This window comes from Heliangelus exortis, chromosome 2 (assembly GCF_036169615.1).
Source record: "Heliangelus exortis chromosome 2, bHelExo1.hap1, whole genome shotgun sequence".
In the NCBI taxonomy this organism is placed as follows: Eukaryota; Metazoa; Chordata; class Aves; order Apodiformes; family Trochilidae; genus Heliangelus; species Heliangelus exortis.
In genome coordinates this window covers 122921199-122938527 of record NC_092423.1, presented here as the reverse complement: position 1 = coordinate 122938527, position 17329 = coordinate 122921199, and positions in this window count along the sequence as shown.

The window sequence follows — 17329 nt, the reverse complement described above, 5'->3', positions numbered from 1 at the left end:
TGGTTAATTACAAGTGGGTATGATGGCTGCTGTGTGCTGTTAGTATGTAAGATGAAAGCAGAGATATGGTTTTATAGGGACCCCCTGAGTTTAGACCCTTCAATTTCAGGCGTTTATAAAACCCACTGACATCAGTAACTTCCAAGGGAAATCACAGCCAAGCTCACTTCTAGATGTCTGTGCTTTGCCTGGACTGGGCAGGCCTTGTTCAGTGTAAACACAGTGGTTCCCCCTGTTCTTAGAGGCCTCTTCAGGTCTTTTTTAATCTATCCACAGTGATCTGAGCCCCTTCTCTAGTGCCTTTCCTTTGCTTTTTCTGCTTGTTTCTGTATGCTAGCTTGACAGTAAAAACAATTTGTTTGTCAAGAAAAAGCAAATCCTGTTTTTTCCTGCCTAAGCCATCAGTTGGACAGTGTTATTTGGCTTCGTAAAGAGCTGCTGCACTTTCTTATGGCTGCAGTACAGTTAATTGTGTGCTTATCTCAAGCTGCAGAGTGTTTCATAAATTTGTGTGCTTTCTTTCTTGGTGTTGAGGACTTTTTTTTTTCCCAGAAGCCAAGAAATTGAACTAGACTTATAGCTTCTCTTTGAAAAGGGTGGTTCTCACTGTCCTGTTTGCAGAGAAATTCCGAATACTCTGAAGACCTGGAGGAAAATTGAAAGAAACAGGGCTATATAACTCAAATCAAGTTTATTTTAAGGGAATCTCCATTGTAGGGGATGGTGATAGAAGTGAGGATGCAAGGGACAGGCAAACTTTATCTTTGGGTTTATTTTTTTCTGCTTGGGAGTGCTCTGACCCAATTTGTCTCTGAAATGCAAGAATCCCTCTCCTCCTACTGAACAAAATTAGAGAGTGGTACCTTGGGCTCTGTAGTTTGACTTTTCATAGAGGAACAGAAGCCCAAGTTTAGAGAGCCTGGGAAGTAGTTGTCAAATAACCCACCAAGCTACTTGTGTATGCATACACATACACAATATATGAGGGTGAGAAACTAATTTGAATATGTCATGTTGATGATATCAGAAAAGCATTGCTATATCACTACTTACTTTAAAGTTTCTTGGATTATATGTCCATAAGATTACAGGTCCTGTGTGCAGGGCATCTTGCCTTCTCAGCTTGTTCCCATTACCAGCCCACCAAAACTCCCTCTGGAGCTGGGACCTGTCCTCAGGAGCCCTCACTCCACAACAGAGACTGCAATGCCACATGGTGATGGGTGATGGAAGAAAGATGCCAAGCAAGTCCCTCTTGGGAAAACCAGGAGAGGAAAAAAGGCCAGAGTCATCGCTATGACCATGCTGTCCATTACTAGAAACCCATCCATATCTGGAAGGTGACACCTTATTTCTCTGAAAGACCATGCCCAGCCCTAACACCTGATGGGAAGACCTCCAAGCAGAAGTGAGCAACCCAGCTTGTCAGGATCATGGTAAAGCCTGCAGAACTAGTGAACAAGGTGACAAATTTCCACAAGCTTTGGGGATGCCATTGGATTTTGGGTGCTTTTAGGCAGAGGATGACCACATGTGAAGAGTACCCATGAAGAGTAGCCACCAGGACTGATGCACCTGCAGTCCTGCCTAAAGAAAAGACCAAAAAACTAAGAAGACCTTGGAATAACTGATGTGCTCAGAGACTTGCCCACTGATTTCTTTCAGATCAGCTGCTCTATAAATATTGTTATTGTCCTTACAAACCCTGCCACTCTCATGGACATCTTTGTGGTTTTGGATCAGCAGAAATTAACAGTCTCCTGATCACATAAGATGGGGGAGACTAGTTCTCCTCTTTACTTTTTGACATCACACACCTTACTGAACACACAGTGAGGCAGCCCATCAACACCTTTCTTTGAGTAGGCACAGTACAAATAAATACATACATAAAAGGAAATTCAGTATAGTCAGTTCCTAAAATTAAAACAAACAACCAAACAAAAAAACAAAACAAACAAACAAACAAACAAAACCCCCAAACCCTATAAGCTCATATAATTTAAGATGCATGCACATTGAATCAATATATTAGGTACTATTTCCTTCTGAGTACCCATTTTCAGGGCTTGGGGTTGCCATTGAAGTCATTAAAGCTACAAACTCAGATTATAAATCAAAGCCTCTGACTTGAAGGAAGGCATAAAATTTTGAGAGATGCAGGTAAACCCATCAGCTGGCAACACTGATAGCAGAGTAGAGATATTCTCTGAAGATACTATGAGGAATATCACCAAAACTGGTGGAATCAGAAAACAGTGGCATTTCTTAGAAAAAATATTTAGAAGAAAGTTGAAAGAAAGGTCAGAATTATTACAGTGCTTTGAGTGGGTTTGGATGCTTTGCAAAACCAATTTATGATACTCATGAATAACTGCTACTGAAAAAAATAAATGGAATAGTAGAAAGCATCAGCATCTGTCTTACAACAGACTCACATACATCCAAGAATTGCTTGCTCTATTGTTGCTCACAGCATGATAAATCATGCTCGGCTAGGGAAGATAAATAGTAAGATACTTTTTTTCCTTTTTTTTTCTTTTCTTTTTTTTTTTTTTTCTTTGTTCCCACAGCTGGTGAATCTTCTTATCAATGACAAGACTTCCTGAACACCGTTGTACTCACCAAAGGTGAAGCCACTCAGCTACAGACTATTTTCATCCTCAGTTCCTGTCAGGGCTTTGGCACAGAGCTTGAATTGCTTTTCTTAGCAAGGCACCTGCTGCATTTAGAAAAAAACTTCATTCCCCCAAACAGAAAATGCTGTGGCATCAATCTACCAGCCTTGCTGGCACATGTGAGACCTTTATCAGCCAGCCCTGCCTGCACATGTAAGATATCCATCAGGATACTGGAAGGAGGACATAGTTTTCCAGGTATGTTCTCAAGGGCAAACTGCACATGTCTTGTGAAGGTGTGGGAAGCAGTATTTTGCCTGTTATGCCTTAGGGATGACTGATCCACCATTTAAAGAATGTCTTCTTGAATAACATGTTTTCACCACATCACAAAGCTTTTTCCACCACTAGGCAATATTCAATGTTTTATATACACGAAGTCCATGACTTTCACTCTCTCTCCATCAAGGATTCATTCTAAATCTTCAGACTCAGAGTAGTCTTTAATTTCTCAAATAGGCTTCTGCATTTCTTTATGTTTTGTCCTTGTCCAGGGTAGTGTGTTGGTGAGGGAAGCCCTAGGTAAAACCTTAGCAGGTTGTCAAATTATTCTTAATTCTGTTCAGCAGAAGAGATGAGATATCTTCGGGTTTTTTTGATTCATTTTTTTTTTTTGAGTCTCAGCTCACCGAGAAAATAAGTATTTTAATTCTGCTCTACCCAGTATTACTTTCTCTCTTAACAAGTTGTTCAGAATGGGATTTAGTAAGAAGATTGTGGAGACCATCTAGGTATGAAGAACTGCCCACTAAAAATAATACATTGGAAGCTTGAATAACTGGCTGGTATTAGCTATAATGGGATGCATCTCCCACTAGTTTTCCAGGTCCTGTTGCAGAGAATCATGGGGCAACAGTCTTTCAGTAGGAAGTGCTAATGTGTTTTAATGGTTGTAACTGCTTACATCACTCCCTGCACCCTACATCACAGCTCATAGCTTTGGACACAAGCCCCAGCAGATTGAGAAGAGGGTCACTCATCCTCCCTTCCCCATGCACAGGTCTAACACAGCTTCCTAAACTTCCCTGGTGCTGAGCTATGTTCTCCCACAGCATCATGGCAGATTTTACACAGTGACAGGTGTGGTCTGCCTAAAAAACCCTTCAAGGTAACTCTCAAGAAATCAGTTTTCAACCGTGCTGCATGATTATAGACAGCTCTGAAGTCTGAATGTTAATAGACAGGATGAAGAAGGTAGAGCAATAAATACAGCTAAACTGCTTTAAGAAATTCCTTTGGGAGGTCTTTTGTTTCTAACCCAATCTTAGTTTTCCAGACCAATATGTCCATTTCAGATCTGAAGAGAAGTCTTATAGTGTCATGTGAGTAGAAGTGTGTTTGTCTTTGTTCTCAGAAATTTCATTTGTTTTAGTGAAAGGTATTACCTTCCTGTTGGAATAAGCCTCTCCAAAAACCTTAAGTTTTTTTTTTCAAATTCTAGAACATGTAATTGGTCAGTTTCTTTCCCATCCCATGGGAGATAAACATTAATCAGTTTTAAAGTGCTATGTACCAGGTGGCCAGCAAGTGAAGTAGTTGTAAAGACAATCATGTGATGATGGTAAAGGGTCGAGCTGCTGCTTCTAACACCAAGGAACAACTGAAGCAACAGAAAGCACAAATGAGGTTTTTCAGCATACCTCTCCACCTGACAAATTTATTTTTCCTATTGTTTCTTTTAAGAATCTTTTTCAGAGATTGCATCCCTCACATTCTCACAGGACACTGCAGAAAAGGCAACACTAAGAAGTGCTGTGATACACAGATATACATAGATATAGCTGGAGAACCCAATAGGACCTGCTGAGACACTGAAAACTGATTTGAGATATGGCCTTCCTACTTTGCCACAAAGAGGGGCATTAGTAGGGTTGCCCAGCTCCAGCCCCCAGATGGAGAAGTGAGCTCAAAACCCAGACCAAAACCACATAGCATTAGCCAAAGGCCCAGACAGTTGTTTGGTTAACATTTAAACATATACACAGCTCTCAGCCCTTGACAACAGCATCTGCAGCAATGACAGAGAAGTCCTTGAATCCTGCCTGGGTGACTCCCAGCTCTTGTTTCTTCTCTGGATATTAGAAACTGCATTTGGTAGGTTTGCCCTCAAGCACTCAGACTATTTGAGTTGAGGTCTTCATGCTTGTGTTATTTTTGTGTTATATATGCCAACATCTAGAGGTGATCTCTCACCTCTTCTCCACTTCCAGCAGACCCCTGCACCTCCTCACCTCCTTTTCAGCTGCAATCTTTTCCTACCCAGTTCCTGCAAATAAGATATCATATTACTTATCATTATGTTTTTACTAAATAATATAATAATGATAAGTAATATGATATCTTATTTGCAGGAATAAGAAGGCATTAACTACGATTGGGTAGAGACTGGGAATAAAAGTCCAGGGAGTAACTTCTTTTGTGAGAAAACTGCCTGTGAAACCTACTTCACTTGGAAAAGAGTGTCAAGTCTCTGGTACTACATCCACTTACTAGTAACCCATTTATCAGTCTTCTAATGCAAGCAGTTCTGCTGAAGATGGTATCTTTATCACAGAAATAATGTTAAAAATTAGATCAGTTTTAATACCATAGTGGTAATTTTTTTCTTTCCTGTGAGAAAAATTAATTGAATACCCTAATCAAAAGGATGAAATTCTGCATCTAGAAAGCAAAGAAACAATGTTTTAATGAAATTCCATTTAAATATCAAAAAAGCTTTCAGAAGAGCCAATATTTGGAAGAATACAGAAGACAAAAGCATTCATTTGTTCTTCAGATGGTAGGAAAAAAATTAATTTTTTTGAATTTTTTGTTGGATTTTGTCTCTCTCATAATGTCCCTGCAATCTAATATCAAGATGTTAACAGCTTGTCTCAGGAAACTTTTATACTCTGAGCTACACTAATAATTTCCCAAATCTTGCTGGTTTGGAAGGTGTTCCCTGAACTCTGAGCTGCCCCTGTCCTAAAACCATAACCACTTTTCATGAAACATTCATTCCTGGCAGAGTTCTGAGTGTGCTGGCAATGCTCAGAAAAAGACCTTACCAAAACCAGACAATGTCACCTGCCATAGCAGGATTTATACATTATATTATTGCCCATCTCCCACTTTTGAAAAGGCAATACTGGAAAGAAATAAAAAGCAGCTGTGTCAGGACAGTCTCTGGAGTAAGTTCCTAACACCTTTCCACAAAGGGCACAGAGCTATGAATGTTGCAAATTTTTTTTATTAAATTGATCAAGCAGAGTTGTTTGAGCTTGCTTAGTCTGCTAGCAGCTCTAGGAATTCCTGGATTTCTCCTTCAGGCTTGCAGTTCATCATCAGTCAGCTTAGGAGAAGTTTTGGTTGTGCAGGTGCATGGCCAGATGGATACAGTCGTGTGCTGCAGCTGTTTGCACAACATTCTGACAGTCTGCAGGGACTTCTTTGGAAGTGTGAACACCCTCCAGTCTGCAGGCAGAGTGGCCACAGGCAGCATCTTCATCAGGCAGCATTCACACCTCGAGTCTACAGCGTGTAGCACGTGTAGTGACTTATGCTGTTTTCAGCTCTGGACCTCCCAGACAGATGAGCTCAGCCCACAATCAAGTTTCCTGTTAATTTTAACATATGGCAACCTGGCAATAAGGCAGTTGGTATCAGCTCCAGCACTTTCAGCTTCTGCAGCCTTTTTTTTTTTTTTTTTTTTCTTTTTTTTCTGTGCACAATTCTGGCTTCTATAACACAAGACTGCCTTTTATGCTAACCTTTTATGGTCCTTTTTTGGTTCATTATGGTGTAGTGTGAATATAAAATGCAAGTGAATACCATACAGCAACTGTATCTTCTGCAGATTCCCCTCTTCTAGTAAGCAGCACCTCAGGAGAGGATAACAAGTTTCCATGAGCTGGAGTGTTTAATCCTTTTTGCTGTTCAGTTATTTGTATAAACAACAGCATGAGGTATCTCCAGATTCTGGAAGAGTTCTGCTTCAGGAGTGAGTCAACTTACCTCAACTTACCTCTCTCCTTTTTTTCCTTTCAGGCCTGATACTGCTGGGATATTTAAAACTTTTACGTTTTGTCAGGAGCAGCTTTGGCAGTAACTGGAGCTGGTGGGCAGAAACCCTACAGCTCTAAGCATTATTATGCACCTGGTTGCCTCCACAGAGCCAGCAAAAAGCGTGCAGCCTCTTTCTTGTGCAGTTCCCCGTGTGGTGCTCAGTTACTAGTAATGCCCTGTCCCACCAGGAGAGCTGAAAAGGGGAACACACTCTTAACAATAATTCACAATACGAAGATCATTTAATATTATGCCTTTGCCCTCACCTCATTAAGTACATTCTGTGCACAAGTATATGGTCTGCGTGACAGTTCAACAAAAGAATAGAGTATCTTACAAAGAATTTCTAAAGCAGTTGTAAAAGGCAGCAGTAGACTGCAGTGAGCTGACAATGATGGAAAATATTTTTTCTACTTATTGAATGAGAGTCACTGACTTTAATAAGTGACAGATCTCATCCTACCATCAGTAGGAAATTAAATATTGCAGATGATACGAGCTCTTCAAGACCACATTGCTTCTCCCATCAGTGCCACTTTTGTCATTACAAGACATTCAATTCTCCAACAGTTTATTAAGGTTTCTGGGAGAGAAACATGTTTCTGTTCTGTACCTTTGAGTGATTTAATCCTCCAGGAAACTGGGCAGGCTAGCCAAACCCAGCATGACAATCAGTGCTGAGAGGCAGGTGATCACAATCAAAAATAAAATGTTCCTTTAAAAGCATCTCAATCTGCCTCACACTGGGTAAGGATTTTAATGAAACCACACATGACTGTAAAACTGAGGTAAGAAGGAAAGATTTCCTATAGATTACCCAATTTTCCAGAAGAACAAGACAAGACATGCAAATTATCAGCAAGAATATTTGTGAAACTCAACAGCTCTTGGAAAAAATAATGAAACTGAAATAGATATTCCACACCCAGGAATAAACGGCACCAAGGATTTTAAGAAAACATTGAGGGATGTATTTTATGTATTAGATTAATGAAGTTAAGATATTCATCTAGCCAGACTTCTGTATTTCCTAAATTATTCAAAATCACACAGTAGTGCCATAAGTGGAAAACATAATTTGAATTTGACTTGAAAAAAAATTTCAGAGAGGTGATGATGATGATGATGATGAAAAATAGCTTCTACTGACTTGAAAACAAGATACGAAGAATTTCTCTCCAGCTTTATTGATTTCACTTATTCAGAAGATGTACATCAATTCTACTTTCAATTTGTCCATTTTGAGCTTTCAGACGCATGCTGATGTTATGCCTTAGAATAAGGAGCTATGTCAAACAAAATATTATCCTTTTGCTATCTATCTGCAGTGGAAGTAAGATGATTATACTGCATTTAGCTTCATCCTCAGTCTTTGTTTGTATACACAACTCAATCTATATATGCCCCTTATTGAGAGAAACTTTTTTCACCCCTCAGAAAATTCATGCATCACTTCAATGAATCTTCTTTTGATCCTGTACTAGGTATGGAGCAGAACTATATTCTGCATCCAGCATCTTTAAATACTCTACTCCTCTTGACACCATCAAGAATCACATTAGCCCTGTTTGTCACATTCAGACTGGTGTTAACACTTTGTGGCTTGGTAAAAAAATACCATTTTGCAGTATCCCACTTTATGTGCATACTGTGACACAGCTGCCTGCTGCACTATCAGCCCTTAAACTGTCATTATTTATCATTCTGCCAGTCTTTGTGGCATCCATGCCTTACATGTAGTGATACCTGCACCATGCTGTCATCCTGTACAGAGAGCTACAACCCAGTGACCTGAGCTACTCAATGACCTCTTGAAGCTGGAGCCCTTTGCAGGCTTCCTCTTTGGGTGTCTGAGACTTCTCATCTTTCACAAAGCTCTGTGGAGAGCTGCTGACTGCACTTATTTCATCTCAGCACGTTATGGGTAACTAAATAAACATGCTAAAGTCAGTGAATCTGGATGATCTTATGGGCTTCAAAGTTGAAACAGCTGTGTAAAGCAACATGTTTTAAATTGGATGATCACAAAGGGAAAGGTGGACCAAGTACATGTGATAAATCAAATTTTTTCAGAATGAAAGCTGGTGGCAACACCCTGGGAAGTAAATGATGCTTTGATTCTTTCTCCTTCCTTTTCCTGCTTCACACCATGATTCCATTGCATCTGGAAGTGTGACTGAAGATAAGGAGGTGCCTCAGATTGCTGACAAAACTTCCTTAACTTGTTTTATTTTTTCTTCATGAATTTCAGTGACTGAAGGGCAAGGAAAAGGGACCCTTTGGAAAAAAATAAAATTAACAAGATCCCCAGATGTAAACCTCAGGATAAAAAAGCTGAAAGGGGTTTAAAACATTTCAGAGGAAATTAATTTAAGAAACCACTTACCTTCTTTTCTAATTCCAATATGTGAAATCAGATAACTAAAGATTAGCATTTCATATACATATATAATTTTGGGCATGAAAGAAAAAAAGATTCTGCTACCTTTAATTTAATTCCTGTCAGAAAAGGCCTTGTAGGAGGACAGAAGCTTTCATCCCAGACAAGCACCATATTGCCACTTACTGCTGCAGAGGGACAAGAAGCACAACACAAAGTCACAGCAACTTATCTAAAGAAAGGAAATCTGACCTTGAGGCCTTTCAGATGAGCAAAACATCTACTCTACTCTTTTTTTGTTTGCTAACGTAATAGGTATCTCATGAAATCAGTTGAGCTTGGTAGACAAAAGCAGAGAAACTGAAAAACAGAAGCTGGAAAAATAAATTACTATCAAATGAATTCACATTTTTTATAACATTTTATTATTTTCTATCTGTAAAATTAATCTGTAAAATGCACTACAATGTAAACCTTTGCAGTACCATATTTGCAGCCATCCAACCAAATTTACATGTTGGTTTGTGGTGCCAGCAATGAAACATCATGCAGGATGCTACACAGCTTGAGTCCATTCTAGCCAGATCCCATACAATGTGTACTGGTCATATCAAAGTTCTGTTGATTTAATGGATAGACAGTAAGTACCTAAGGAAAAAAATCTCAAATGTTAAGCCTCCTTCTCTCATCAAAGGAACTAGAAGCATATTTTCTGCCAATTTGAAGGCTGTTCTTTAACTCAGCACACCATTATCAGATTTTGTTACAAAATAAAATAAAATAAAAGCAGAAAAAAAATTAAAACCAAATTCTTCTATCCTGGGATATTTACTATTTCCCACAATTACATAAAATCATTACAATCTGGATTTACAATCTTTGCAAGATAATTCTTTTGGGGTTTTTAAGTAAGAGAGAAAGTAAAATTGTTAATTTAAAGATTACAAGGCTGATATGATTTAATCCACTGTACCTTGTTAGCTCCCCAATGTTTAAAGGGATACAAAGTAGCATATACTTAGGGCCAAGATGTCATCTGGATATTTAGAACTTCAAAGACAAAGATGGCTTTGAAGATCAAGGAAATGATGCATGGCTTTGTGTCTTAGGTACAGAAGATTGAATGCTGACCAGTGTTTTGAGGTATGGTTGGAAAATTACACTTGGTGGTGTACAAATAATCTAGATTCTAATTGAGGAGAAAAGCACCAATTACTACAGATAGGGACAACTATAATTTTATAATCCCTCAACTGTTCAACTTCAGTTAATGCAATTGGATGAAAGAGTTGAGTGCATCCTGCTTTTATCATTGTTATCATGTAGACTGTATCTCATATAAGTTTTGACATGAAGATATGGAGATTCACATAGGAGCACTCCTGCTCATTTTTACAAAACATTAATACAATTCGCTAAATTTTTCTTTTAGCATAGTCAATGACCTTAAAATGAGAGCATTTGTTCTCTGTAACCCATCAGTGGATTGATTATAAAGGAGAATGCAAGGTGACTTGTTTGATGCAGACACCCGTTTCCTAGATAGCAACATTTCCTTAGGACAGTCCCATCCAGGATATACTCCAAGCTACAGTAACCACAACACATGGAACGATTCAGCTTGACTTAACCACGTTAGAGTTAAAGCCAATATTTGACACAGGCTGTGACCATGAGGACACAGTCCAAGTTCACACTGCTGTCTTGGTGGCAACAGAACAGCCATGAATTACCCTTCCTGCAGCTCAGCAAATTATAACCTTATGAATTATAGTTCACTGCCTTGAATTATCTCAGCTGAAATGGAAGGTCCAAGCCAACAATATCTTCTGGTTTACTGGTACATGCTACTACTCTTGAGGGTGGGACATGGTGAAATAGAGCAATACAGTGACATTTATCTCAGTGTTATGAAAAATGGATTACTTAGAAAGTCCAAATGCTCTTAGAGAGTCAGTCTGGAGTTTCATGTGGGATACTGGAAATCTTTATATATCTTTGTTTAGTGCAGCACTATCACAACACAGAGTTTCCAGTAAGAATGTTAAACATGCAAATAGCTCATCTATTTCAGATGCCAGAAGATAAACACTGCTTTGAAGTAAACCCCTAGATAATCCCTGAAAACTATTGCATAATAAAATGTAAGGAGTAAGAAACCTCTTTTTTGTGCCTTAGGAAAATCCTGTCAGGGGATGGAAAAAAGGATGGGCAATTTCCTTGGTCCATATAGCAGTAAACACTAATCTTCACCACATACCTTCTCAATTCCTTACTGAACTGGGCAAGTCTTGGACCTCCCTTTTACTTTTGTGGCCCCAGAAAGCAAACTCAATTTTCAGGTTTTCCTGAGACATAAAGTTTCTGCTTTCTCACTTATACTAAAAGAATGTTGGATGAGTCAAGAGAAGGAATAAAGCTATTTGATTCTAAAGGAAGAATTCTGACAAATCAATAAAAAAAAAAATATGTTCATGAGATTTTCCTCACCTTTTGCCACCTTTTCACCAAAGTAGCTTCCCCTGGTAGGTATGTAGAGGGAAAAAAATAATGGCACAGTACTTGAGAGGATGCTTTGAATAGCTGAGCCTCAGGAGAGGCAGCAAACACAAAGGCTCCTAAAGTGCAAGGGCTTGAATTTAGAGAATATGAAGTGTAAGCAACTTTATAGCATGAGGAGTAACTAATATATAGGAAGGGAATTAATAGAGCAACAATCCTCTTCTGTTTTACCTTTTCACAAACTTGAATGACAGAGGATTTAGCTCATTTTCCAGCAGGCTCACTGAAGTGGCTGTTTGGAGTCAGGCCTGCTTTTTCATTAATCCTGATGGCATTTACAAGCCCCAGCTTAAGAGGAAGAGAGGCCCTTTCCTACCCAAGCAACTGTGCTCTGTTATTGGCAGTTCTTTCCCTCTTGTTTGCAACTTAAAGCAGGTCAAAAATGGTCACAGAGAGACACATCTCAAGCACACTGCTCTTTTTTTGAAAAAAAGAAAGGTTTTCTCTGTCTTCTTGGTGGGGAAGGGGAAAGAAAAGGACAAGAGAGAACACCTTGTGTATTTTCTTCTCTCTAAAGAGGCTGTCTAGCTTGACATGCAATAGAAACTAAGCAAGTTTGGAAGACTGAGGTACATAACTTCCTGCAGAAGGTGTGCTAGGTAATAATTTACCCAGGTTACCCAAGTACAGACCACTCTCTTGCCTAATAGAAGACTGAGAATTTGTCCATACAGACAATAATCTAAAACCACAGAGATTTAAGTTATTGTGGCTTTGGATAGCAATAACCCAAATAGTATAAATAACAAAGAGATTTAGATCAAGCATCAGAATTAATGATTTCTCTCAATGTGCAACAGCTTTTTTTTTTTTTTTTCCTCTTCAGTGATGTTACTTTTAACAATTTAATCAAATTCAAAGATAAGAACAGAAGGTGAGACAGGATACAGATCAGCTTGCCTCTGAAGTTCACAAGAAAAAAATCTGAGATAGAAGTATTCTATTTGCACTTGACACTCTCCCAGAATTAATAGGAAAATTGCCATTTCAGTATTAAATACTGAAGTATGTAGTTGATATCAACTCTTGGATACTGCTATTCCAGAGCACTGAGTAAGGTGTTTCCACAGGTTATTTCCACAGAAAGGTGTTATTCCACAGACACTCAAGCAATATTCAACTTTCAGACTTGAGCTGGCTGACATCACTGCAACCTCAAGCAATTAAAAGTCATTATCTCTCCTTTCACGTAAAGCAGACTTTTAACCTCATCTCCTTGTGTGTGTTTGCAGACCTGAACTTCCCTGATCCCCAAGATATGAAGTTAAATAATATTTTCAAAATTAAATTGTCCTTTTAATATACAATGTTAATAATATTGCATTTATCTTCATAATAGATATATACCTAAGGTAGGAACTGAGAAGGATGGTGTTAATCACAGAACTTAAATATGACCTAAAATATGGTTATATCCAGTATTTTGATTTTGGCCTTGTATACTAGAAAATGACAGATCTTCCAAAATTCAGTGTAAGGAGATGCAAATTCAAAGGTCACCACTTCTGACTCACCCAGGCTGATCATAAATATAGGCATTTTAATCTAGATTCCACCTCACCAGCCCTGTTTATGAAAGATATAGATACCCTCTCAATAAGAATTATCTCACAGACTTTATGCTCATCCCAGTAGCTCTGAGACCATTTCCAAAGAGCTCTGAACAGTAGTTTCATCAAGTGCCAGTGAGGATGCTGGGTTCAGTTTCTTCCACTTTGATACTAGAACATGCTATATTATTCCCTACCAGACAGAAAGTTTTTTTTAAAACAACCTCTCTGCTCCAAGTTCCTGTACTAAGGTTCTGTACCAGCAAATGTTCAGGAAACATATGGGTAATTTGAATTACCAGTTGAGAAAGCAGTCTCTAATATTTTCTGCTTCACAGAGCAGAAGATACTGTGCAGCTCCATTAGCTCCTACTAGGCACGTAGAGTTTTGTGGCACCAACAGAATCTGTGTGTTGTTTGGCTATAGAGAGCCACTCTCACCTAGCCCATATGTTGTCCTGGGCTAGTCTAGATGTAGTTTTAGCTAAGCAATTCCAAACACCAGCCAGATCTGTCTCACCACTTTACCTGGCAGGTTGAGATTGATTGCAGGAGTTTTGCTAATTGTGTCAGCATGGGAGGTGCGGTACTGCCCCAGACTGCACACCTGTCTAGCAGCAGGTGTGATCATTATCTTACCAGAGTTACTTGCAGGAACTGGCAAATAAGCCTCTCTACCCCAAAAGAAAACTTGATTTGCCAGCACTTTGGTTGCAGACAAGTTCTTTTGTTGCTGATACTAACAAATGCTTAACATCATGTTGAATCTGAAAAGTTAGCTGCTGGGTAAGACAAGAAGGATGTCAGGTTGTTTCTGCTTCAGAAAATGTCTAATTCTCTAGAGAATGAAGTAAGAAAAGTGATCTCTCAGCCTTGCTAAAGACATAAAGAGTTCAGCCTAAGCAGACACAGCAGTAATCAAGGAACCAAATTATAGAATCTAACAGGCTGATAGCTAGAAGTTAAAGAAGTCTTGGATTATGTCTGAAGCATCATCTGAAACAATTTCAGCAGTATTCCAGATAGTTTCTTTGGCATCAAATTCAGCAAATTAATTGCATTGTGCCTTTGTAAGTTTAATTAACAAAACAGCTGGTGAATAAACTACAGACTCTTTCAATACGCTTGCAAGAGCTTTGCTGATAACTTTTTTTGCTAAAAATACAATGACATAGCTCAGGCATAATCAAACCTGTTCACAAAAAACAGCTCTAATGCTGCATGGAGCAATTCTGCATCAATTCTCATGCAGATAATTTTATACTGTTTTTCTAAGAAGATGTAGAAGGATAGACTGAAACTCGTAAAGAGCTAGTATCATTTAGAATCAGTGAACCAGACTGTGCAGAACCTTACCTGTATGAACTGAATTACCAAGAACTTTCCCTTGATGACTTATGAACTCCAGAAGTATCTTGGTCTTAACAATCGTATCTGGCCCATTGAGTTAGAGATCTGTGGTAGCCTAGTGCTTCTGTAGTCTCTTAATTAAAAAACCATCAAGGAACATTAAAAAGCTTTCCTGTATTGTGTAGCATCTTAACAGCACATTTAATTCACCAACACTTGACCATATTTTATTACTATTTCAGGGATGAGGTATGGATTAAAATACTACTTTCAGCACAGTGAGAAAACACCACATTCAACACAGTGAGACTCCTTTCCATGAGTTTATTTTGTCAGTATCTGCATCTTCCATCATAGTTGCTCACAGTGCATTGTTCACTACCTACCCAGAAATCTTCCCAGAGATGCAATCAGCTCATTCAAGGCACAGTGGCTCACTAGGACATGAAGCTCTTCTTTGCTTGAAAGTGCCACTTTCCCTGTAGATACAGAATCCCTCACAGACAGCTTGCTTTGGTGTTGCCAATATTTTGCACTTTCCTATGACAGAGTCTGAAAATATTTTAGTGATCTGTGACTCTTAAAATCTATCTAAAATGGGATTGTGTACATTAAGGTGATCACTTGAGCCCTTCCTGCAACTCAACCCACAAAAAGAAAACCAAGGTTGAGGGTGGTTGAAAAATGGAACAGGTTGCCCAGGGAGATAGTTGAGGCCTCATCCCTGGAGATATTCAAGGTGAGGCTTGAGGAGGCTCTGAGAAACCTGATCTGGTTGAGGGTGTCCCTGCTTACTGCAGAAGGGTTGACCTAGATGACTGTTACAGATCCCTTCCAACCCAAATTATTCTACAATTCTATGATTCTGTAAGTTAACAGTTGGGGCTTGGAAACAGGATTAATTCCTGCTTCTTCCTTTTATCTTGACTTCAACTACCTTGCTAGTTACTGAAGATGGGTTCAGTGGTCTCTGACTATCCTAATACCTTTCCATTTCACAAGCCTACCTTCCTATAGGAAGGAATGGGGCATGATTTTGCTCCATGCAGATATAGGCAAATGTCCCACTAATAAAGTAACTAAAACAACTGAATGAATCTTCCTTCTCTCTCACTGTCTGAGTATCAAGAGACATAACTTCAGTAGCACCTTCATCCAAGTGAATTCAAAACTGTGTACTCTATTTTACTCCATTTCCCACTAGCATACCCACAGTACCATCTCATCTGGGCAGGAGACACTGTACTCTTCCCACTGAAGATGGGTCCTGAGCAGTCCCAGACATAAGGTGAATATATAAATACTAGACTAATTCCAGGGAAAAGGTATGTGGTTTTGCTTTTCCTTCCTAGTTTAAGCAGCTGTCTGTTTGGTAATCAAGGTCTAGTTTTCAAACAGTAAAGTAGCCCAAGATATTACCACCATCTTGGTCAAAAGTTTTCATAAATGGACCAAAAAGTTATTTAGTTACTTCAGTGCTGTATCTTAGAGCCTCTAACTTTGGTATTAACAAGTCAAAGCATTTTATAGACTATAAGTGGAAAACTGAAAAATCAGATAAACAAATCACTTCTGTGACAGCTTTTCCAGGAGGCCAAGGCAAGGAGACATCAGGCTCCAAGTTCATGTCTTTAAAGATAGGCAACTGAAGCAGACTGGAAGGAAAAAGCTTTTTCTGGGTATATGTGAAAAAGTTCAGTCACCTCATAGAACCCAACACCGCCCCATCATGTATTTAGTTATGAACAAATGCTTATAGCTAAACAAGTCATGGACAATAGCTGGAAACTGGATGAAAAACAGGGCAAGTAACCTACAAGCAGTAACCTATTTTCTTCTACAAAGCCCTTTTCTGTACAACAGGATAGCTCTGGGTGTTCATGAAACAACCAGTATCTCTGGATCAAGCTCTGTGACCCAGGAAGTCATTCTTAACAGTAGAAAACAGCATTTCTGTCTTTCACTTCTGCTCTTGATGCTGATGATTGCATTTGTGTCACTCATCTAGGCAAAGGAAGACATGAAGTGCTACAATGGCAGTTTCACAGAGCCTTTTTACACACCAAGAGGGATGTCCATGCCTTAACTGAGCAGTTTGAAGGAGTCAGGCAGTAAGTTATAAATGACAGAAGGGATTTTCAAATACTTCAATATAATTCCAGCAAGTTAGTATTGATTTACCAGAAGTTCATGTTGACAAAATGAGCACAGAAAGTACTGTTAGAACAGGGATATGTACAATCTAAAGCCACATCCAATAATAAAAGCAATTAAGTTATGTTCAGTTTAAAGAATTTGGCAGCAAGACTAAAACAACATGAGAGACTGAGGAAGCCAAACCTGCAGGGGCTGGGGAAGAAACAGAATCTGCTAAAAAAGAACATGTGTTTAACCTCATCTGTGCTAGCTGACTGGTTCCTTCTCTTCTTCTCCGGGAAGATGTCCTGAGGTCCCCTCATGTAAACTGTCTTGGAGGATCCACCAGGCATTTCATGACATCAAAATCATGTACAAAGAGCCCCTGTTCAGGCAGCATAAACTGCTGTACCCTCAGTGTGCGCCAAACAGCCCAACAAGTGTTTGCAACAACCCTCCCAAAGAGGAATGGCAGAACTCAGCACAGTTTAAAGAAATATCAGAAGCTCTGAAACAAATAATGGGGGCCAAGATATCTGGCCCTTGCTGTAGGGAAAAGGAGGCAGAAATGGCCACCTGTGCTTCAGGCCTTCAGTCAGCAGCTCAAAGAGACACTGCAGCTCTAATTT